The following is a 24,899-nucleotide window of genomic DNA, read 5'->3' on the forward strand; positions in this document are numbered from 1 at the left end:
CTCTTTGAAGCGGTTGTAATTTAAAGCAAGAATTATTATTGATGAATGGCTCGGGAAGTAGAAACTAATAGCTCGACATAAAACAAAATTACTAAGCATTTCCTTTAAACACATATTTATACACAAATAGAAGAAATCAGATTTACACAGTTCTATGTGCTGTTTGAACACAGCCTCTATCGCATTAAAGAGCACCTGTCATCAGCAAAATGCTTTTATAGGTTTACAATTGGTTTTGAAATAATACAATATATATATCTTGCATATGACATCAGATATACACTCTTTTTTTTTTTTAAATCCAGCCTCTAGAACAGGGGTCCCCAACTCCAGTCCTCAGGGACCACCAACAGGCCATGTTTTCAGGATATCCTATGGTAAGAACACATGTGGCAATGTCTGAGGCACCGAGCATAATTACATCACCTGTGCAATACTGAGGAAATCCTGAAAACATGACCTGTTGGTGGTCCCTAAGGACTGGAGTTGGGGAACACTGCTCTAGAAGAAGTTGTCATTTTACTACAAAACTTAGCATGCAGTTACATCTCAGGCAGATATGCAAATGATTAGAGTTGTGGCGTAATTAGACGAACAGTCTTACCACATGACGCCCTAAAAGTGGTTCCACCTTTGGCCTATTAAAAGGCTCTTAGGGGCCAATTATGTGCCGTGGACCTCTTTTCCGCTTGTGTGGAGCTTGTTGACCACTACATGCTTCTAAGACGCAGAGAAGAGATTTCACCCAGTTAACATAGCCTGAGAAGGGGCACATTATTGGGATGTGAGAAGCTGGATGGCCGTATCGATTAATTGTGCACCAGCTAGGTCGCTCTGACCAGACCGTTAGGAGGTGTTGGGACGCATGGGGGCACACACACGACTCGGGGCACACACACGACTCAGGGCACCCCCGACAGACCAGCAGTAGAGAAGGTCGTCTGATTGTCCGACAAGCGCAAGCAGGCCCAAACTGTTGTTGTACACCATCCATTTTCAGGCACTTGGCTGAAGGAACTTTGGTCTCACAGCATCCATTACTGTCCTTGACAGCCATCCACCGTCTCCTCCATTTGCTGTGGTGTCATGAATGCCAAAACTGAACTGCTGACAAGTGGAACTGGATTGTCTTCAGCGACAAATCTAGGTTTAGTTTGGACACTGATAATGGCCGTACTCATGTCTGGAGACCTCGGGGTGTGTGCCTGAATCTTACCTTTGCTGTGGAGCAGCACACTGCCTTCACTTCTGGTATGATTGTTTGGCCATCGCATAGGACAGTCAGTCAACCCTAGTAATGGTATGAGGGACATTGACAGCTCAGCAATATGTTCATGACATCCTACAGCCACATGTGTTGCCTCCTATGGCAGGGCTTCCAAGAGGCATTTTCCAGCAGAATAATGGTCAGCCAAAAACACAAGGGTGTCACAGGAATGTCTCCACTATATTGCCACACTTTCCTGATGTGTCTGATTGCCAAATTTATTGCCAATAGAACATGTATGTGATCATCTGGGATGCCAACTTCGAAAGCCAACGAGTTCACACAATCTAGAGGCTCAGTTACAGCAAATATTGACAGATATTCTGCAGCATATCATACAGAACCTGTATGCCTCCATGCCCTCCAGTATCACATTTTGCATCTAAACTAGAATTGGCCAAACAGGCTTCTAGAGCCTCCCTTTAGGTGTTTTCCGCAATAAATTATATTTTTGCTCAGATATTGTAATCATTTACTTTTATCAACATTACAATCGCACACAAAAAGTTTTTTTCCACTCCGACAGCATCTGCTCGGTGCTTGATTTTTTTTTTTACAATGAGTGTACAGTAAAAAGGACAACTCAAAGAAGCACTTCTGCAACACTCTTTGCAATCATTAGCAGAATAAGAAGCTGCCAGGTTGTGTGTCTTCGCAGAAGATGTTGAGAGACAAAGGCTATTGGCAGAGGAAGAAGCCACAAAACAGAGGGCTGGATCAGGACACTTCCTTACACAAAAAGTTGGCTAGCATTAATGAAACCAAATGGTTAAGGACCAGGTCTTAGAAACCCTTAGCCCCTTTACTCTCCATCCAGTTTTGGCCTTCCTGAACAGTCCCCATTTTTCAAATCTGACATGTATCACTTTAAGTAGTAATAAGGTTGGAATGCTGTTACTTAAACAAGTGATTCCGAGGCTGTTTTTTTCATGATACATGCTACTTGATATTAGTGATAAATTTTCACCGATACATTTTTGCATTTATAAAAATATCCTAAACTTTACTGAAATTTTAGAAAAAGTAGCAATTTTCAAACTTGTAGCAAATTCTCAAACTGAATTCTTCTGCTTGCAAGACAGACAATCACTAGAGATGAGCGAGCACCAAAATGCTCGGGTGCTCGTTACTCGGGACGAACTTTTCGCGATGCTCGAGGGTTCGTTTCGAGTAACGAACCCCATTGAAGTGAATGGGCGACGGGAGCATTTTTGTATTTAGCCGATGCTCGCTAAGGTTTCCTTGTGTGAAAATCTGGGCAATTCAAGAAAGTGATGGGAACGACACAGCAACGGATAGGGCAGGCGAGGGGCTACATGTTGGGCTGCATCTCAAGTTCACAGGTCCCACTATTAAGCCACAATAGCGGCAAGAGTGGGCCCCCCCCCTCCCAACAACTTTTACTTCTGAAAAGTCCTCATTAGCATGGCATACCTTTGCTAAGCACCACACTACCTCCAACAAAGCACAATCACTGCCTGCATGACACTCCACTGCCACTTCTCCTGGGTTACATGCTGCCCAACCGCCCCCCCTCCCCCCCACAGCGCACACCAAAGTGTCCCTGCGCAGCCTTCAGCTGCCCTCATGCCACACCACCCTCATGTCTATTTAGAAGTGCGTCTGCCATGAGGAGGAACCGCAGGCACACACTGCAGAGGGTTGGCACGGCTAGGCAGCGACCCTCTTTAAAAGGGGCGGGGCGATAGCCCACAATGCTGTACAGAAGCAATGAGAAATAGAATCCTGTGCCACCGCCATCAGGAGCTGCACACGTGGGCATAGCAATGGGGAACCTATGTGCCACACACTATTCATTCTGTCAAGGTGTCTCTGCATGCCCCAGTCAGACCGGGCTTTTTAATTCATAGACTCAGGCAGGTACAACTCCCTATTGTGAAGTCCCTGTCGACCGACAGCATGGGTGGCTCCCTGGAACCCACCGGCGATACACAAAAATATCCCATTGCATTGCCCAACACAGCTGAGGTAGTAATGTCGTGCTTAATGCAGGTGGGCTTCGGCCCACACTGCATGCCCCAGTAAGACTGGGGTTCTTTACAAGTGGAAACAGATGCATTTATAATTCCCTGTGGACCCACAGCATGGGTGGGTGCCAGGAAGCCACCGGCGGTACATAGAAATATCCCATTGCATTGCCCAACACAGCTGAGGTAGTAATGTCGTGCTTAATGCAGGTGGGCTTCGGCCCACACTGCATGCCCCAGTCAGACTGGGGTTCTTTACAAGTGGAAACAGATGCATTTATAATTCCCTGTGGACCACAGCATGCGTGGGTGCCAGGAAGCCACCGGCGGTACATAGAAATATCCCATTGCATTGCCCAACACAGCTGAGGTAGTAATGTCGTGCTTAATGCAGGTGGGCTTCGGCCCACACTGCATGCCCCAGTCAGACTGGGGTTCTTTACAAGTGGAAACAGATGCATTTATAATTCCCTGTGGACCCACAGCATGGGTGGGTGCCAGGAAGCCACCGGCTGTACATAGAAATATCCCATTGCATTGCCCAACACAGCTGAGGTAGTAATGTCGTGCTTAATGCAGGTGGGCTTCGGCCCACACTGCATGCCCCAGTCAGACTGGGGTTCTTTACAAGTGGACACATGTAGGTTAAACTCCGTGTGCACCTACAGCATGGGTGGCTCCCTGGAACCCACCGGCGATACACAAAAATATCCCATTGCATTGCCCAACACAGCTGAGGTAGTAATGTCGTGCTTAATGCAGGTGGGCTTCGGCCCACACTGCATGCTCCAGTCAGACTGGTAATATGTACCTTAACAGTAACCGCGTTGGTGGTAATGTGGTGGTGACTGCGGACCTAGTAGCACGGTTTTATTTTGTTGGTTTTCGGAATGTGGCCAGGATTAAGTGGGCCGTGGCGGGGGATGTTTTGGAGGCACTACGTGTCCTCTCCACGTGTCCGTGGTTATATGCACCTTAACAGTAACAGCGTTGGTGGGAAATGGCCTCGCCGCCATCATGTCTTTGGGAAGCCTCTGTTTCCACACCCCAGAGACATACCATTAGCAGCGGTATAGGCAGAGCCCAGAATTAGTAACATTTCAGCCGTAGCATTAGCGACAGGCCCCACTAACATATCACTAGCAGCATTATAGGGGGGAGCACAGTCTTAGTTCCATTTCAGTAATAGTAGCAGCCTACACAGGCCCCAGTAACAATTCCGAAGCAGCAGTATAGTGGGAGCGCAGTCTTCGTTCCATTTCAGTAATAGTAGCAGCCTACACAGGCCCCAGGAACAATTCCGAAGCAGCAGTATAGTGGGAGCGCAGTCTTAGTTCCATTTCAGTAGCTGCAGTATAGCCAAGGCCCAAGTTACATTTATGTAGCTAAAGTGTAGGCCAACCCCACACACACTTCTGTACCATGAGTGCAGGCGAAGAACATACAAATTGCTATGATTACACTGTAGGTGAGGGCCCCAAAACATTGGTGTACCAACATTACTAATGTACCTCAGTAAAAATTGGCCATGCCCAACCAAGATGGCAGGTGAAACCCATTAATCGCTTTGGTTAATGTGGCTTAAGTGGTAACTAGGCCTGGAGGCAGCCCAGTTTAACAAAAAATTGGTTCAAGTTAAAGTTTCAACGTTTTTAAGAGCATTGAAACATATAAAAATTGTTTAGAAAAATTAGATGAGTGAGCCTTGTGGCCCTAAGAAAAATTGCCCGTTCAACGTGATTACGTGAGGTTTCAGGAGGAGGAGCAGGAGGAGGAATATTAGACACAGATTGATGAAGCAGAAATGTCCCCGTTTTGGATGGTGAGAGAGAACGTAGCTTCCATCCGCGGGTGCAGCCTACGTATTGCTTACGTATCGCTGCTGTCCGCTGGTGGAGAAGAGAAGTCTGGGGAAATCCAGGCTTTGTTCATCTTGATGAGTGTTAGCCTGTCGGCACTGTCGGTTGACAGGCGGGTACGCTTATCTGTGATGATTCCCCCAGCCGCACTAAACACCCTTTCCGACAAGACGCTAGCCGCAGGACAGGCAAGCACCTCCAGGGCATACAGCGCTAGTTCAGGCCACGTGTCCAGCTTCGACACCCAGTAGTTGTAGGTGGCAGAGGCGTCACGGAGGACGGTCGTGCAATCGGCTACGTACTCCCTCACCATCCTTTTACAGTGCTCCCGCCGACTCAGCCTTGACTGGGGAGCGGTGACACAGTCTTGGTGGGGAGCCATAAAGCTGTCCAAGCCCTTAAAGACTGTTGCACTGCCTGGGCTGTACATGCTGCTCGATCTCCGCACCTCCCCTGCTACCTGGCCCTCGGAACTGCGCCTTCTGCCACTAGCGCTGTCGGATGGGAATTTTACCATCAGCTTGTCCGCCAGGGTCCTGTGGTATAGCAACACTCTCGAACCCCTTTCCTCTTCGGGAATGAGAGCGTGGGTCGAGCAGTGTGTACACCCAGTAATCCGTAGTGGCCAGAATGCGTGTAACGCGAGGGTCACGAGAAAGGCATCCTAACATGAAGTCAGCCATGTGTGCCAGGGTACCTGTACGCAACACATGGCTGTCCGCACTAGGAAGATCACTTTCAGGATCCTCCTCCTCCTCCTCCTCCTCCTCCTCCTCAGGCCATACACGCTGAAATGATGACAGGCAAGCAGCATGGGTACCGTCAGCAGTGGGCCAAGCTGTCTCTTCCCCCTCCTCCTCATGCTCCTCCTCCTCCTCCTGAACGCGCTGAGATATAGACAGGAGGGTGCTCTGACTATCCAGCGACATACTGTCTTCCCCCGGCTCTGTTTCCGAGCGCAAAGCGGCTGCCTTTATGGTTTGCAGGGAACTTCTCAAGATGCATAGCAGAGGAATGGTGACGCTAATGATTGCAGCATCGCCGCTCACCACCTGGGTAGACTGCTCAAAGTTTCGAAGGACCTGGCAGATGTCTGCCAACCAGGCCCACTCTTCTGAAAAGAATTGAGGAGGCTGACTCCCACTGCGCCGCCCATGTTGGAGTTGGTATTCCACTATAGCTCTACGCTGCTCATAGAGCCTGTCCAACATGTGGAGCGTAGAGTTCCACCGTGTGGGCACGTCGCACAGCAGTCGGTGCACTGGCAGATTAAACCGATGTTGCAGTGTCCGCAGGGTGGCAGCGTCCGTGTGGGACTTGCGGAAATGTGCGCAGAGCCGGCGCACCTTTACGAGCAGGTCTGACAAGCGTGGGTAGCTTTTCAGAAAGCGCTGAACCACCAAATTAAAGACGTGGGCCAGGCATGGCACGTGCGTGAGGCTGCCGAGCTGCAGAGCCGCCACCAGGTTACGGCCGTTGTCACACACGACCATGCCCGGTTGGAGGCTCAGCGGCGCAAGCCAACGGTCGGTCTGCTCTGTCAGACCCTGCAGCAGTTCGTGGGCCGTGTGCCTCTTCTCTCCTAAGCTGAGTAGTTTCAGCACGGCCTGCTGACGCTTGCCCACCGCTGTGCTGCCACGCCGCGCGACACCGACTGCTGGCGACGTCCTGCTGCTGCTGACACATCTAGATTGCGAGACAGAGGTTGAGGAGGAGGAGGAGGGTGCTTTAGTGGAAGAAGCATACACCGCCGAACATACCACCACCGAGCTGGGGCCCGCAATTCTGGGGGTGGGTAGGACGTGAGCGGTCCCAGGCTCTGACTCTGTCCCAGCTTCCACTAAATTCACCCAATGTGCCGTCAGGGAGATGTAGTGGCCCTGCCCGCCTGTGCTTGTCCACGTGTCCGTAGTTAAGTGGACCTTGCCACTAACCGCATTGGTGAGGGCGCGTACAATGTTGCGGGAGACGTGGTCGTGCAGGGCTGGGACGGCACATCGGGAAAAGTAGTGGCGACTGGGAACTGAGTAGCGCGGGGCCGCCGCCGCCATCATAGCTTTGAAAGCCTCCGTTTCCACAACCCTATACGGCAGCATCTCAAGGCTGATAAATTTGGCTATGTGGACGGTTAACGATTGAGCGTGCGGGTGCGTGGCGGCGTACTTGCGCTCCAACACTTGCGCTAGCGACGGCTGGACTGTGCGGTGCGAGACATTGGTGGATGGGGCCGAGGACAGCGGAGGTGAGGGTGTGGGTGCAGGCCATGAGACGGTAGTGCCTGTGTCCTGAGAGGGGGGTTGGATCTCAGTGGCAGGTTGGGGCACAGGGGGAGAGGCAGCGGTGCAAACCGGAGGCAGTGAACGGCCTTCGTCCCACCTTGTGGGGTGCTTGGCCATCATATGTCTGCGCATGCTGGTGGTGGTGAGGCTGTTGGTGGTGGCTCCCCGGCTGATCTTGGCGCGACAAAGGTTGCACACCACTGTTCGTCGGTCGTCAGGCGTCTCGGTGAAAAACTGCCAGACCTTAGAGCACCTCGGCCTCTGCAGGGTGGCATGGCGCGAGGGTGTGCTTTGGGAAACAGTTGGTGGATTATTTGGTCTGGCCCTGCCTCTACCCCTGGACACCGCACTGCCTCTTGCAACCTGCCCTGCTGCTGCCTGTGCCTCCCCCTCTGAAGACCTGTCCTGTGTAGGCGTTGCACACCAGGTGGGGTCAGTCACCTCATCGTCCTGCTGCTCTTCCTCCGAATCCTCTGTGCGCTCCTTACTGCCCTTACTACTACCTCACTGCAAGACAACTGTGTCTCATCGTCATCGTCCTCCTCACCCACTGAAAGGTCTTGAGACAGTTGCCGGAAGTCCCCAGCCTCTTCCCCCGGACCCCGGGAACTTTCCAATGGTTGTGCATCAGTGACGATAAACTCATCTGGTGGGAGAGGAACCACTGCTGACCAATCTGAGCAGGGGCCCGAGAACAGTTCCTGGGAGTCTTTCCGCTCCTGAGCATGTGTCATTGTAGTGGAGTGAGGAGGCTGGGAGGAAGGAGGAGCAGCAGACAGAGGATTCGGATTTGCAGCACTGGACGGCGCAGAACTCTGGGTGGATGATAGCTTGCTCGAAGCACTTTCTGCCATCCACGACAGGACCTGCTCACACTGCTCATTTTCTAATAAAGGTCTCCCGCGTGGACCCATTAATTGGGCGATGAATGTGGGGACGCCAGAAACGTGCCTCTCTCCTAATCGCGCAGCAGTCGGCTGCGACACACCTGGATCAGGAGCTCGGCCTGTGCCCACACCCTCACTTGGGCCTACGCGTCCTCGGCCGCGTCCACGTCCTCTCGGCCTACCCCTACCCCTCAGCATGCTGTATTACCAGTGATTTCCAAGCTAGGAAAGAAATTGGCGCAAGCCTGCAGCCAAAATAGAATTTTTTCCCTTGTTTTTCAAAGGACAAGCCACACTGCGTGTATTCAATGAATACTACTAAGTTTAATAACTGTGTTGTGGCCCTGCAAATGTGTCAGAGAACTGCAGTGATGCAAAGTTATTGGCTCCAGCAGATCAGGGATTTCCCATGCAGGAAAAAAATGGGCGCAAGCCTGCAGTAAAACGTAGCTGGCTGCGTCTGATTTTTTTTAACGTTCTGCACGCAGCACACACGTACCCAGAGCCCTGAGGACTGTCAGAGGCAGGCGAAATAGAATTTTTTCCCTTGTTTTTCAAAGGACAAGCCACACTGCGTGTATTCAATGAATAATGTATGACTTCTGGCCCTGCCTACACAATTCTATCCCTGTAGTATTAATGCCGGGTGCAATGGTCTGCACAGCCGGTTTTGAGAAAAAAAAAAAATATGCAACACTGCTAACAGCAGCCTGGACAGTACTGCACATGGATAGATGTGGCCCTAGAAAGGACCGTTGGGGTTCTTGAAGCCTACACTCACTGCTAACACTCTCCCTGCCTAACCACCACTTCTGTCCCTATTGCAGGGCGCAATGCTCTGCAGATCCAATTTTGAAAAAAAAAAAAAAAATACAGTGCTAACATAGTACTGCACACTATTAGATGTGGCCCTGAGAAGGACCGTTGGGGTTCTTGAAGCCTACACTAACTCCTAACGCTCTCCCTACAGCAGCTCCAGCACGATACCACTGTCCCTCAGCTAACTCACAAGGCATGTGTGGCGAGCCGCGGGAGGGGCCGACTTTTATACTCGGGTGACATCTGATCGCCCCAGCCACTCACAGCAGGGGGGTGGTATAGGGCTTGAACGTCACAGGGGGAAGTTGTAATGCCTTCCCTGTCTTTCAATTGGCCAGAAAAGCGCGCTAACGTCTCAGAGAGGAAACTGAAAGTAACCGGAACACCGCGTGGTACTCGTTACGAGTAACGAGCATCCCGAACACCCTAATATTCGCACGAATATCAAGCTCGGACGAGTACGTTCGCTCATCTCTAATAATCACACCATGTAAAATAACTAATAAATAACATTTAGCATATGTGTACTGCATGTTGTAACTATTTTGAAAGCGCTCGTTTTCTACATCCGAAAGCATGTAAGCGATGGAAATATCCAAAATCAATTTTTTTTAATATAAACTCTTTACTTGTAATTTTCATTTAATAGAAACATTTGCAATTTGGTATCTGTTGTGTGGCACGCATGTCTAGAGTACATTTGAGTTAAATAAGCGGTATATTCATTAATCAACATGAAAACACTATTTTCAGACATGCCACTGTTTATTTCTTTGTAGATATTATTTAAACAGTAATCTAAATCAGGAACCGCGAGTGGGGAGGGTGATATAGGGGAGGAGAAAAGGAGAATTGAGGTAAAGTGGTAAAGGAAAGGCAAAAGGTTAGGGGTGTACAGGGGCAGAGGAATAAAGAAGGTAGCAAAGAGGACCAGCATGTCTATTAGGCACAATTTAAAGATCTATATTCAGGGGAGTTTTGGAATTCGTTCCAATTCCAAAATCTATTTTTTATTGGATCAATTAAGTTCTGAAGTGACTTTGAGAGGCCTGTACATTAGAACCCCCCTATATTTCAACCAATTTTAAAAAGCGTACCATTCAAAGTTTTCAAAACAGCATTTATAAGTTCTTTTAAATACTTTAGGTGTTTCCCAGGAACTAAGATCCAAAAGTGGAGTTCATTCTGGCCAACGACTTTCCAAACTTTTGGCAGTTGTGGGAGGAAAAGGATCATGTGCACCCTCCTACAAAACTGGCTGTTCAGCAGTATAATCAGCTGAGCCAGAAAGAAGCCTCTGAGCAGTTGGTGGGTGGAATTTCACCGACTAATGGTGTAAACTAATGATGGTCCTACATCGGTGTGTGCTAAGAAGCTGCAGTGCTGCAAGATAAGTCGACAGGGTTGTGAAACATGGACTTCTAAAAACTGATAATCGTTGGGTTAAAAATGTGTTGCCGGATGTTTGTGTTGCTAGAAAGGACATAGAACAAACAGCTGATAAGGGTATTACAAAGTCACGTGACATGCTTAATGTATTTTCTTTGCAGGATGGTGCAGTGCAATTTGCACATTGTGCATTAGCATTTAAGAAAAATGTATATGGAGGGTACACTGATAAAAATATGTTATATGAAATATAATCTCATCAGCCCCACACATAGGAAAATTAGCTCAATCATGTCACTATTGGTAGGATGTAAAAATAATGAAAGGATTGCATGGAGTTCCGAGTGTGAAGGCAAATTAAAAAGAGGTTGTGTGAGTATAGTTTCCTGTGAAATTAATGTGGTTGCTAGTGGCAACCAAAATGTCCGCTGTGCCTATAGATTAGAAAAATATAAAGAAGAAAATGAAAAATATGACAGCTTCTCTGAAGACAGAAGGTGGAGTCTGTGAAGACCATGATGTTCAAAATGGAGAAGAAGGTGAACAGCTGCGCAGAGTTCAAAAGAAACTTATCCAGATACGTGGATAACATGGATATTCTTTGGAAGGCTAAAATGATTGTAGAAGAAACATGTCAAGGTGCAAATGAAAGATATCAGGAGCAGTTTAAAAAAGGTAGTGGACAGCTTGCATCTAATTGCAGGAGAAGCCGTATATGCTGCTGGCAGAAGAAGAAACAGGAAGGATCCCGAATGAAAAGTGGGCTGCCATCAATAAAATTGTCCAGTTAAAGACAGAAGTTGAGGTCATCCTAAAAGAGAATGAGCACCTCAGAAGATAAGCTAAAGCTGAAGCTGATCACAGAATTATTACTGGAAGAGTGAACTGCTCAATGCAAGCAAGATGTTGAGGAATTACATGCTGCCCTTGCCAGGGAAGAGGAAATTTCTGTACAAGATAATGTTTGATCATAAAAGGGAGAAAGAGAAGGACTGTTAGGCTGGGTTCACACAGGGCGGATTTGCTCATTCTTTTTCTTCCTACGCTGCGTCCGCGATCTCCTCTATGGGAGCGCCTGCCGCAGCGGAAGAGCGAGTGGCCATGCCGCTTCAAAATCCGTGGCTAAGTGCCGCGGGTTTTGAAGCAGCGCTTCTCCCGGCGGAAATCTCGCGGTTTTTCGCTGCGGCCAAACCGCGAGATTTCCGCCGGGAGTCCGCTGTGTGGGAACCCAGGCTAAGTGCAACCTTCATAATGTGAAGCGCATTAAAGCAAAGGGGTTAACCGAGAAGGAACAACGCTTCTTCAGAAATAGCTAGAAAGGATACTAGTAGAACAAATGGATAATGAAAAATAGGAAGAATAATAATTTAAAAATGAAGAAAACAAAAAAAATAAAAGCAATAAGTACGAACTAAGTACTTAAATAGATAAAGAAATCCTAAAAGAAGTAATAGAAAAGCTAAACACAGATCAGAAAGATTATAAAACTCTTAATATTAAATATTGATCAAAGAATAAGCATATTTCTTCCAATGAAATGGAATTCCTTCCATTCTTGACTCTCAGAAGAAAACTGAAAAAGACCGAGATCTTTCTTTACCTGCGATAGCACCTCAAAATGACACTTCATTTGCACTTCTATCATTGCAAACCACTCTTAAACCAAAATCAGTGTTCTACCTGATACATCGCAAGGGTAATCACGTAGAGACCTTTTTCACCCTGCTTTCTTCTGAAAGCTGTGATATTAATTAAAAAAAGTAAAGTAACAAATAACTTAAATAAAGAAGAAAAGAGATACATTGCCTCTTTAGCTCAAAATAAGAACCTAATGATCCACAATGGGGATAAAGGAGGTAGAGTGGAATTGCAATCCCACAATACCTATAAAAAAGAGGCCATGTGGATTTTATTTGACATGGATTACACTTCTCTCTCAAAAGATCCTGCTCAGTCATTCATTCACCTAATTGAATTAGCTCATTATAATAAGATCATTACAGACAAGGAAACAGATTTCTTAACTATAAAAAATCCCCGTATTCCAATTTTTTTACCACCTCCCCAAAGTTCAATCCAATCCCCCTGGTAGGCCTATAACTTTGGGGATTAACTTCATAACAAGCAATTTCTCTTACTCTTACCTGGAAGTCAGCTTTTTCCTTAAAGGGGTTGTCCCGCGCCGAAACGGGTTTTTTTTTTTTCAACCCCCCCCCCCCCGTTCGGCGCGAGACAACCCCGATGCAGGGACGTACAGAAAGCTTACCGGAGCGCTTACCTTAATCCCCGCGCTCCGGTGACTTCTATACTTACCTGTGAAGATGGCCGCCGGAATCCTCTTCTTCCGTGGACCGCAGCTCTTCTGTGCGGTCCATTGCCGATTCCAGCCTCCTGATTGGCTGGAATCGGCACGTGACGGGGCGGAGCTACACGGAGCCGGCATCCTGCACGAAAGGCTCCATAGAAGAAAGCAGAAGACCCGGACTGCGCAAGCGCGGCTAATTTGGCCATCGGAGGGCGAAAATTAGTCGGCACCATGGAGACGAGGACGCCAGCAACGGAGCAGGTAAGTAAAAAACTTTTTATAACTTCTGTATGGCTCATAATTAATGCACAATGTATATTACAAAGTGCATTAATATGGCCATACAGAAGTGTATAGACCCACTTGCTGCCGCGGGACAACCCCTTTAAGACCATACTCGCAAACATTGAATGGAAGCTCTCTTACAGATGAGCCACACTTCACATCACTTCCTTATATTCAAACATTCCCCACGATACTGGTACCAACATCATTGCGTCAATACTGGAAAAAGACTATGCCATACCATATCTGCAAAAACATTTTATCACTGACAGTAGAAGATTCATTTTGGAAAATAGCTTATTTTCATTCGACTCAACTATTTAAACAAACGAAGGGCAAAGCAATGAGCACGCATTTCGCACCCAGCTTTGCAAATTTATATGTGGGTGAATTTGAAAAAAAATATATACCCTCTCAACACCAGTAGTCAGGTAATATAGTTTTATATAAATGATACATTGATGATTTGATCGTTATGTGGGAGGGGTCATTAACTGAATTTCCCAATTTTACCATATACCTTAATAGGAATGACTGGAATCTTATATTCACAGGCCAGCACTTTGACCTCTCCATTGATTACCTGGACCTAAATCTAAGCCAGGAACATAATAAAATTATCACAAAAACCTTTTTCACAAAGGTGGATAGCAACAGCCTGCTACATTATAAAAGCACCCATTTCAAAAAATAGAAGGATAACATCCACTTTGATCAATTCCACTACCTTAGAGGAAATTGTACCAAAAAAACGAAGATTTTCAGACTCAAAGCTCCATTATAAAAAAAGACTAAATCAAAAAGGTTATCCGCATTCTCTGATCAACAAAAGCCTACAAAAAGGCAAAAAATAGAATCCCTTTGAGACTAAAAGAGCTACAGAAGGACCTATGTGATTTTCGTTGTAATTTTATCACCACATGCCACTGATCATATTCCACTATTACATCAACACTTGAGTAACACTGTGGTATACTTCTTCGAGACCCATATCTATCCAAAAATGTACCACCTTAACATATAATCACAGTTAGGAGGGCTTGAACACTAAAAAAACATTTAGCACCAAGCAGTTTAAAAAATGAAAAATCTTCCCATCCTCTAGTTTCACCCCTCCACAACATTGTAGGCTGCTACAAATGTAATACTATAAAATGTAAATGCTGTTCTAATATAAAATTTAAGGTGGTCACATTAAAAGGCAATTATACTAATGAAGTATTCCAAATCAAGACATTCATCAATAGTCCTACTAGTTAAGTAAGTTACCTACTGGAATGCTCATGTGGCCTACAGTATATTGGAACCACCATACAATGTCTACGCACAACAATAAGCAAACACAGATCTAATACCAGTAATTGTTATTGAAAACACAGTGTTTCACGTCATGGCACAATAACGCATAACTGTGATATTAATGATTTTACTGTCACGGCAGTGGAGCAGGTACTATCTAATACAATAAATAGATTTGATACTTTAAAAAAATACGATATATACTGGATCTATACATTAAATACACTAGTGCTGCTAGGACCAAACGGGAGCTTGGAAAATATCAATGACTAATATGCAATTCACTTTTCAACTTTTGTCATATTATATTTCTTTTCCCTCCTCCCCTTCCCTTGCTCCAAGAATTAACCCCTTAGTGACCAAGCCTGTTTGCACCTTAATGACCAGGCCAAATTTTGCAAATCTGACATGTGTCACTTTAACATGGAAAAACACCAGAAAGGTTTTGCATATCCAAGTGATTCTGACATTGTTTTTTCGCCACATGTTGTACTTCATTTAGGCGGAAAAAAAAGACCGAAAGAATGTGTTTATTTATTAAAAGCGCCAAAATTGGGAACATTTTGAAAAAATCGTCATTTTTTCACATTTCCAACTGCAATATCTAAAATATGTGCACACATAATATAGAAATTTTTGCTAAGATATATATTTCCATCCGTTTACTTTATTTTGGGCGCACATTGGAAAAACTTTCATTTTTTTTTTAACCATTTAGGAGACGTACAAATGTAACATTACTTTTCAGCATTTTGAGGAACACTTTGTTTTCCTACACCAAGCCAAGATTGGAAAGGCTCATAGGAGTCAAAATGATAGATACCCCTACAAGTGACCCCATTTTAAAAACTACACCCCTTAGCGTATTCACTGAGGGGTGTCATGAGTATTTTAACCCCACAGTTTTTTTTCAGGAGTCAATGCAATTTAGAAGAGAAAAACTAAAATTTCATATTTTTGCAAATATGTCATTTTAAAGACAGGACTTTTTTCTATAGTACACATGAAAATGAGGATTTGCACCCCAGAATGGATACCCTAGTTTGTCCCGTGCTCAGAAACATACCCATTGTGGCCCTAATCTTACGTCTGTATGCACAATGGGGCCCAAAATGAAAAGAGCAACTGGTGGCTTTCGGAACAGAAATTTTGCTTGAAGGAGATTTAGGCCCTATTGCACACTTGTAGAGCCATTGAGTGACCAAAACGATGGGAGAACCCCCACAAGTGACCCCATTTTGAAAAGTAGACCCCTTAACGAATTTAGGGGTACGATGACTTTTTTGACTTCACAGTTTTTGAATGAATCTAAGCAAAGCTGAAGGAAAAGATTACGATTTTCATTTTTTTGGCAATTTTGTCGATTTAAAAACAGTTTTTTTGTACAGTGTACATAGGAATGAAGACGTTCACCCCAAAATGGATACCTCCGTTTGGCCCGTGTTCAGAAACATACCCATTGTGGCCCTAAACTACTTACAGGACACATGGCTAGGCCCATAATGGAGGGAATGCCCGCTGGATTTCAGGGTACAACTGAATAAATTCAAGGCCCCATTGCCCACTTATATGGAAAAAAAATTGACTTCCTAAAAATAATCCCCCCCACCCCCATTTTTTGGCATTCCCTAAATATTAGATAAAAGTAATAATATAAACTGCGTTTTATGTCCGAAGACAGGGGTAATTACGGAGGCTGGTTGGGTTGGGCACATGGGGCAAGAAAACCGGGTATCCCCCCATCTCTCTCGCTTGGGGGTATTTCGTGACCTCAGCGGCAGGGATGGGGTGTAAAAAGTGGCGCTCTGTGAGTCTGCCGAGGTCCGGCGGTCTCACACAGAAGGCGCTCAACAAGCTGCTCCTGGAACTGCATGAAGGCAAGCGTTCCCAGGGCTTCTTGTAAATTACGGATTACAGGTAGCGGTCTGAATAACGCCGGGCTCATGCAGCCGTAGGTGGAATCCGCTTGCGGAGGCCCGCAGCGGATCCCAGCTGTGAGCACAGCTGTGACCCTGTGTACGGCCGCGTAATGTACTGCGCATAACTGCCTACTCACACAGGCGGTCATGCGCAGTACACCGTTTTTTGTTTATATTTCCCGCGGCGTCGCTTAGAGATGACCCGAGTACCCGCAGCCCGTACATAATGTATTTGCATATGGGCTGCGAGTATATCCACAGTCATAGAGCACAATGGCCTCTAGGTCGCGGATATCTGCTGTAAAATACAGCATGTCGTGTTCTGTTTCTGCGAGTGGATTACGTAATTCCGACCCGCTAATTGGGGGGAATTGTGTAATCCAAAGCATGTGATTGATCCGTGGATTACCGCTGATCAAGTGCATGCAGAACCTGTAATTCCTCTCCGGTCATGCGTGACCGGCCTAATGTTATATCGCTAATTTATCACGTGATCGGGGACTGCTCAACGAGGCCTCCGGTCACTGCTCCAATCACTCAGCGACCGTTGGTCGCTGGGAGCAAGGAGATTTAAAATTTCCTGGGCTCCACGGCTCCTGCGAATGTGTCCGGCATTTTGCGGCGGGCGCATACCCAGTAGCCGGCAGAATCCATGGAGGATAATCGCATCTGGATTCAAATGCGGAAGCCTCCGAGAAGATGTTTCATCTCCCCTCACCGATCGCATCGGTGAGGGGAGATGAAACTTCCACTTTTTTAAGAACTTTTACGTGATCGCCCCTATGCATTGGGTAACGGCGATCACGTGACCAGTAACCGCATACCGCGGCTTCCCGTGACATCTCCAGGCTCTTGGCTACCTTTGGTAGCCAGCAGCAGGGAGATTTTAAATTTCTTGGGCAATCTTTCACTTTTGCGCATGCGTCCGCCATCATGCTGACGAGCGCATGCGCCGAAGCTGGGGTAAGGTCCACGGATCAACATCCCACCAGGGAACAAATCCGGGGACCTAGGGTATGTAATTTCATCCCCCCTTACAGATACGATCTGTAAGGGGAGATGAAACTTTAACTTTATAAACTTTGTTTTAACTTTTAACTTTTTTTTTTTCTTCTTCTACTTTTTAACTTTATATGATCACCGTTATCCGATGGATAACGGTGATCATATGACTGGAAACCGCATACAGCAGTCCCCAGTCATATCTCCCTGCACTCGGCTATCTATGACAGCCGGGTGCAGGGAGATTTTGAATTTGCCAGGCTTGCCGGCATCGCCGTTATCCATTGGATAACAGCGATCGCGGTACCGGGGACCGCTCACCGCGGTCCCCGCTGACATCTCCTGCCTCCCGGCTACCTACAGGAGCCGGGAGCCAGGAGATTTTAAATTTCCGGGGCCGCCGGGCCTTCTGCGCATGCGGCTGACGTAATGCCGCCTGGCGCGCATGCGCAGAAGGCCAGCTTCGGGGCCCGGAGGACCAGGAGAGCGGGGAGCAGCGCGGCGGACTAGGGTGAGTAATTTCAGCTACCCTGATGGATAATAATAATAATAAACTTTATTTGTTTAGCGCCAACATATTCCGCAGCGCGATCCGATCCATCAGGGCAGCTGAATCTTTAACTTTTTAAAAACTTTTTTAAACTTTTATGCGATCGGCGCTATCCATTGGATAGCGCTGATCGCATTGCTGGGGGGGTCCCTGCAGCCCAGGATGACAGCTCCATGCTGTCGGCTACCTGCGGGCACCGACAGCATGGAGCTGTCACGTCCAGAGCCCGAGGGGCTTTATTCTCTGCAGGACACATGTTTTTACGTCCTCAGAGAATAAAGCCCACCTCGAGAGGACGTAAAAACACTATAGGCTGGTCGTTAAGGGGTTAAACGACATCATTCACCATTAGAAATGAAGAATCATTATTAATTTATTTATCTACGCAGTATAATATGAATGTGCTTATTCTATGATATGGTATATATATATATATGTGTGTGTGTGTGTGTAATTTTAAAAGGATATAATACTACAAACAATTCATTCAATATCATCTTATTACTATTATTCACCTTTATTTTTCACATTTCAAACACGATAACTTTTTTCTTACTTTTACTGTTCAATTTTTTACCAACTTACCATTTATAAATTTCATTAGGGCTGGGCTCACAAGGCCATAATTTGCTGTGTGCTACCAATCCCATGAACTACCTTGGTGTGTATGTGCTGTGATTTATCTTGTTACAGCGTATTACATGTGGGTAATACGCATTTGCAATACGGTCATGTGAAAGAGCCCTCATACAGCTAACATTACATTAATGCCAGCATTCCCATTCATTCCTATGTTTGTATCTCAACAGATTTCGACATGCGCAGGCGCTGTTTTAAAAACAACAAAACACCACCAATACTGAGGGCTTTAAAAGCCCTTTAATCTTCCTTTTCCCAAAATCCCACCATTTCTTCTTGACTAGAAGTACAGGATACGATTATCCAATAACATTCCCGGTAAGTTTTGTTGTTCTTCGTCCCTGTAACTCACTCTGCCCATTGGTGATCCTCATCAGCGCTTATACATCTTTCCCTATACACGTGTATGTGTGTATATTTCATAATTATATATTATACACTAATTTTTTTCTTGTAATTAAAATTATGGTACTGTGTTCCACCGCTTTCCATTTCTACTATATATTTTATGCCATTTTTAGTTTACATTTTTATGATTGGCATTATTAGATTATTTTACTATGATTCCTAATTATATTATGTTCATGGTCCTCACTAGTGTTGATTATATCATTTTCCAGTAGAAAAATATATTTATTTTATTCGCATTAATTTCTCTAGCATTTGGGATTTTATACTAGCATAGTTTTTTTGTCTCATGTTAGACATATTAATCACTCTCCAGCCAGTTACAGTAGTTCACAGACTCACTATTTTACATTTTATGATAATTTCACTTTACATTAAAAAGACATTTTATTTTTTATATAATTATTATTAACTGAGTGTATTGGATTTATTTACCCCTCCAATGCGCAAATTTATTGTTTATTAATGTTCCTAATTATTGCTTTTAACTTTTTTGTTTACTTCATTTTTAACCCTTTCCCGCTTCAGGATGCAGAAATCCTGGCTGGTTGCCATGGTAACAGAACGCCACCTTCAGGCGTCCTGTATTACCACTGCCTATGATCGCTGTAAGAAGCGATAGGGCATTGTAGGAGAGAAGTCCTGAAATGCCTTATCATAGCGATCATCGGTGGTATGATGTAATTCCCCCACAGGGACACAAATGGTGTAAAAAAAAAAAGATAAAAATAATGTACAAAAAGTAAAAATATTAAAAAAATGTTTTAAAAAAACCCTTTTTTATGTGCTTTTTCTCATTAGCATAAAAAAAATCCTACATATTTGGTATCGCCGTGTCTGTAACGGCAAAAAGCGTAAAAAAAAGCTAAAAAATTGAAGCAAAATTGATGAGCAGATGAGTGATGCCATTTTGCAAGCTGAAAATTACACACTGCTTGTAAACCAAGTTGAGGAGCGTTCGAGGCAGAAAGAGCTGGAAGAAATAAGACAAAAAGACGAGTTCAGTCAAAAGGAAAAGGAGTTGTTAGACAAAATGAAAGAGATGAAGGAGAAATATATTATCTGTGCAGAAAATCCACCCCGTGTACATGTACCCTTAAGGTCATTCCACAGCATTTCAATATGGTCAAGATCAGGACTTTGACTTGTTCATTCCAAAACACACATCCTCTTTTTCAACCATTCTTTACCTAATGTACTTTGGTTCATTGTCTTATTACATCATTCAACATCTCTTCAGATTGATATCACGGATGGCTGCCCTTACATTATCCTGTAAAATGTTTTGACACACCTTAGAAATTCATTGTTGCTTCAATGACTGCAAAGCCTCGAGGCCCTCGTCGAGCAATGAAATCCCAGGCAATGATGCTCTCTCCACCATGCTTCCCAATTGGGAGAGGTTTTGGTGTGTAATTTTTTATCTCTGAATTGAGGTACATATGGTATATCCAAGGTTTTTGGAAATACTTCTGTATCCTTTTTACAGCCTTAGGAGGTCTTTCTAATATGTATTCTGAAGAATTCTAAAAGTTGTCTGCATTAAGACATGGCTGACACTAACCAATCATTTTTTAGAAGAACAGATTTGTCAGTAACCAGGCCTTAAGTGCCATTATTTAATGGACAGAGCACCTCTGAAACTTTCACTTCCAGTCTCATGTCCTATACTGAACACTTTTTGGCAACTAGCTCTTGGAGAAATTATTAATATAAAGGATAATTTATTTCCTTAACTGTAGATGTTTATTCAGTGTGCTCAATAAAAGACATAAGTGGTACAACTGTTTGCGTGTTTAGTTAGATTGTGTTTGTCTACAATTGTGTCTTAGCTAAGAAATTATATCTACACACATGTTCAGATAATTATTGCATATGAACAGGACAATCAGAAGTTTACAAGGCCTAAAGAAGAAAAGCTGCGACTGACCTCTGCTTACACGAGTGTGTGTTCAGGGGAATTTTTTTTTTTTTTTACTTTATCTATTGGATAGCAGCGATCATGTGACCGGGAACCGCACACAGCGGCTCCTGGCGACATCTATCTGCTCCTGGCTACACATCTTAGCTGGAAGCCAGACAGATTTAAAATTTCCCGGGTCGTGCACCCTTTTGTGTATGCGCTGACGTACGATGTCTGGTGTGCATGCACAGAAGGCGCCGTCGAGACCCAGGAGGCCAAAATGCCGCAGGACATCGCGGTGAGTACTTTCAGCTGCTCTGATGGATCCGATCTTTAACTTTTATTTACTTTTAATGGAGTTTCATGCGATTGCCAGCATTCGGTAAATGCCGGCGATCATGTAACCGAGATGACAGCTCCAGGTTGTCGGCTACCTCCAGGAGCCAGCAGCATGGAGCTGTCATGTCCACAGCCTGCAGAGTTTTAATCCCTGCAGGAAGCATGTGTTTACATCCCTGGGGGATTAAAGCCCAGCAAGCCAGAATGTAAAAAGGCAATGGTGTGGTCACGAAGAGGTTTAACCCTAATAATAAATAAATCGTAACAATTTATGCACATGTATAAGTCAGGTGTCCTCTAGCCTCATTTTCAATGTTTTATTTTTGTCTAAGAGGACTATAAATACTTGTGCTTGTTAAAAAATAAACTGAATCATTCACGATTTACACAAATGCTGTGTGACATGTCATTGATTCTCTGAGCAGCTCGCACTTAACCCTGATTTGGAACACAAGAATATACTTGTAGTGCTCCACTGTGCTGACATTGCTTTATTCTACTGTTAAGGTTATTGTCTGTCACGATCTGAGCACAAATTTGGAATCAGCACCCAAAACTCTGTAAGAAGACAGGAATTAGGTTCGACTTGTTAATTCCTTTTCTTGAAGTCATCCTGACAGCATACACCTGGAGGTTGTCCGCTGGACACCTGTTGGGACAGGAAGCGGAAAACACACAAAAGGTAACTCCCACCACCAGCTCACCAGTGTGTACCAAATGACTACAGTGACCCGGCTTTGCTTAACCAATAATTTTTAATAAAGAAATCATAGCACAATACGTTACTTCACGTAAAAATAACTCAAGGGGAGGAAAAAGCCCCTATGCTGTCAGGATGACTTCAAGAAAAGGAATTAACAGGTAGGACCTAATTCCTGTCTTCCCCTTGTCATTTTGACAGCATACACATGGAGAAGTGCCAACAACCAAGGGCTTTAGGGAGGGACCACTGCCTGTAGCACCTTCCACCCAAAGGCCATATCACGGCTGGCCCCCAGGTCTAGGCGATAGTGTTTAGTGAAGGCATGAGTGCTCGACCATGTGGCGGCCCTGCAGGTCTAGTGGGTTGTCGCCTGGGCTCTCTCTGCCCAGGAACAGGCGACCGCCCTAGTGGAATGGGCTCTAACGTTGCCCGGGAGTGGAATCCCCTGGGATCTGTACGCCTCTTCTATGGCCCTCCTGACCCAACGCGCTAAGGAGTCCTTAGTAGCGGCCCCTCCTCTGCGTGGACCCTGAAATTGAATAAAAAGGTTGTTAGACTTCCTGAAGGAATGTGTGTGTCCAAAATACTTCAGGATTGCTCGTCTAACATCTAGATTATGGAACCTCTGTTCTGTGGTGTTACGGGGTTCCTGGCAGAAGGAGGGAAGTACTATTCGCTGTTCTCTGTGAAAGTCTGTGAGAACTTTAGGTTGGAAAAAGGGGTCAGGCCTGAACTCAATTTTATCCGGGAAGATGGAGTCCTAATAGAGAGGGATTGGATCTCCCCAATCCGTCTAGCGGATGTGATGGCGACTAGAAAAGCTACCTTATAGGAGAGGATCTTAACTGATAGATCTTCCAAGGGCTCAAAGGGGTGTGCGCAGAGGGCCTGTAAAACTAGGTTCAGGTCCCATGGGGGCATGGTTTCCCTTACAAAGGGGTGGAGTCTGACTGCCCCTTTAAGATATTTCCTAATTAGCCTATGGTCGCCTAAGGGGGAGTCAAAGAAGGCTCCAAGGGCGGCCACCTGGACCTTAAGGGTACTAGGTCTTAGCCCCATATCTAATCCATCCTGTAAGAACCCCAATATCTTGTTAATGTCAGGCTGTTGGAGGTCATGGATACTATGCCCCAACCACCTAGAGAAGGTATCCCACACCCTAGTGTATATATCTCTGGTGGATTTTTTGAGGCTCTCGCATAAAGTAGTGGTCACCCTCCCTGATAGGCCCTGGCTCAGGTATTTTACCCGCTCAGCTTCCAGGCCGCCAGTCTGAACTGTCGGACCTTTGGGCATATCAGAGGACCCTGCTGAAGGAGGTCATCTCTCTGCGGCAGATGTAGAGGGTCCTGTGTCGAGAGAGCGGCCAGGAGCGGAAACCAGGGTCTCTTGGGCCAGAATGGGGCCACCAGGATAACGGACCCTGGGGACCCCTGAATTTTCCTTAGGACCAGAGGGATCAGAGGGATGGGTGGGAAGGCGTATGCAAGGTCCCAATCCCAAGCCTGGGACAGTGCGTCTATTCCCAGGGAGCCCCCGTCTGCTCCCCTGGAGAAAAGCCGAGGACACTTGGTGTTCTCCCGAGTGGCGAACAAGTCCACCCTTGGTGTCCCCCATCTTTCTATAACTAGCTGGAATGCGTGTGGATGTAGAGTCCACTCCCCTGGATCTATCTTCCTGCGGCTGAGATGGTCTGCCATGGAGTTCTCTGGGCCCCTTACGTGGAACGCTGTGACGGAAGGTGTCCGCTGCTCTATCCACCCGAGATCTTTCGCCGCCAGGTCTTGGAGTCGGAGGTTCCGCGTGGATCCCTGGTGGCGAATGAGGGACACAGTTGTTATATTATCCGAAAAGATCTTAATGTGTCTACCCCTGATCTCTGTCTCGAGGCCCCGAATGGCCTTCCAGACAGCGCAAAGTTCTTTGTAGTTGGAGGACTGAGTAGCTTCCTCCCGGTTCCACCCCCCTTGGATGTAATGACGGCCTAAGTGGGCCCCCCAGCCAGTTGCACTCGCGTCAGTAAAGATGGATACTGGGGAAGTGGGGTACCAAACCGTGGCTCTGGCAAGGCTGGTAATGGACATCCACCACTCCAAGGAGGACTTTATCTTGTGGGTAAGGATGACTATCTGATCCAGGGAAGCGGGTGATTTATCCCAGTTGCTCAGGATAAAGTCCTGGAGGGTTCTACAATGTATTTGGGCTCAAGGGACTACCCTGATGCAAGTTGTCATGAGGCCGAGGACCCTCATGCCTCTCCTAAGGGAGACTTTGGTGGCTAGAGAAAGTGCCCGACACTCGTCCATGCGAGTCCAGAATAACTCCCAGGAATTTTTTTTTTGTTCGGGCAGGAGACTAGATTTAACGGTGTTGATGATCCAGCCTAACGATTCGAACAGACGGAGTGTGAGATTGACCGGGAACCGGAGTTTTGAAGCTGATCCTGCTATGATCAGGAAATCATCGAGGTACGGGACAATCAACACCTTGTTGGTCCTTAGTGTCGCCACCATCTCGAACACCAGTTTTGAGAACACCCGGGGTGCGGAGGAAATCCCGAACGGCAGGCACGTAAACTGGAAGTGAAAGACTGATCCATCAATCACCAGGGCAAATCGCAGGAACTGCTGGAAATCTGTGTGTATAGGGACATGGTAGTAGGCGTCCTTTAAGTCCACGGTGGCCACGACACTATCTGGTGCGATTAAGGGGATTGCTGACTGCACCAATTCCATTTTAAATCTTTGATATGAGATAGATTTATTTAGGAATTTCAAATTAATGATGGTTCTATAGGACCTGTTGGTTTTTTTTAGCGAGAAACAAGGGGGAGTAGCACCCCTTGAACCGTTCTTCTGTGGGAACCCGAATGATGGCTCCTAGGGACAACAGCTCCTGCACCCCCAACTGGAGGGCCTGAGCAGACGAGGGTGACTCGCAGGGGGTGACCACGAACCTCCGGGGAGGAAAATTCTATTTTATAGCCTTCCGAGACTAGGCGTAAGGCCCAGGGATTGGAGGTCACCTCATTGCATTTAAGGGCGAACCCCATCAGCCTA

The 24,899-nt window shown here is 45.9% G+C and overlaps 1 protein-coding gene across 2 annotated transcripts in view; it reads right to left on the minus strand.

The window, feature by feature from the left end:
* LRMDA (leucine rich melanocyte differentiation associated) overlaps positions 1 to 24,899 on the minus strand; it is a 773,841-nt gene that overhangs the window by 557,003 nt on the left and 191,939 nt on the right. The window lies entirely within an intron of this gene.

Source organism: Eleutherodactylus coqui, chromosome 4 (assembly GCF_035609145.1).
Source record: "Eleutherodactylus coqui strain aEleCoq1 chromosome 4, aEleCoq1.hap1, whole genome shotgun sequence".
In the NCBI taxonomy this organism is placed as follows: Eukaryota; Metazoa; Chordata; class Amphibia; order Anura; family Eleutherodactylidae; genus Eleutherodactylus; species Eleutherodactylus coqui.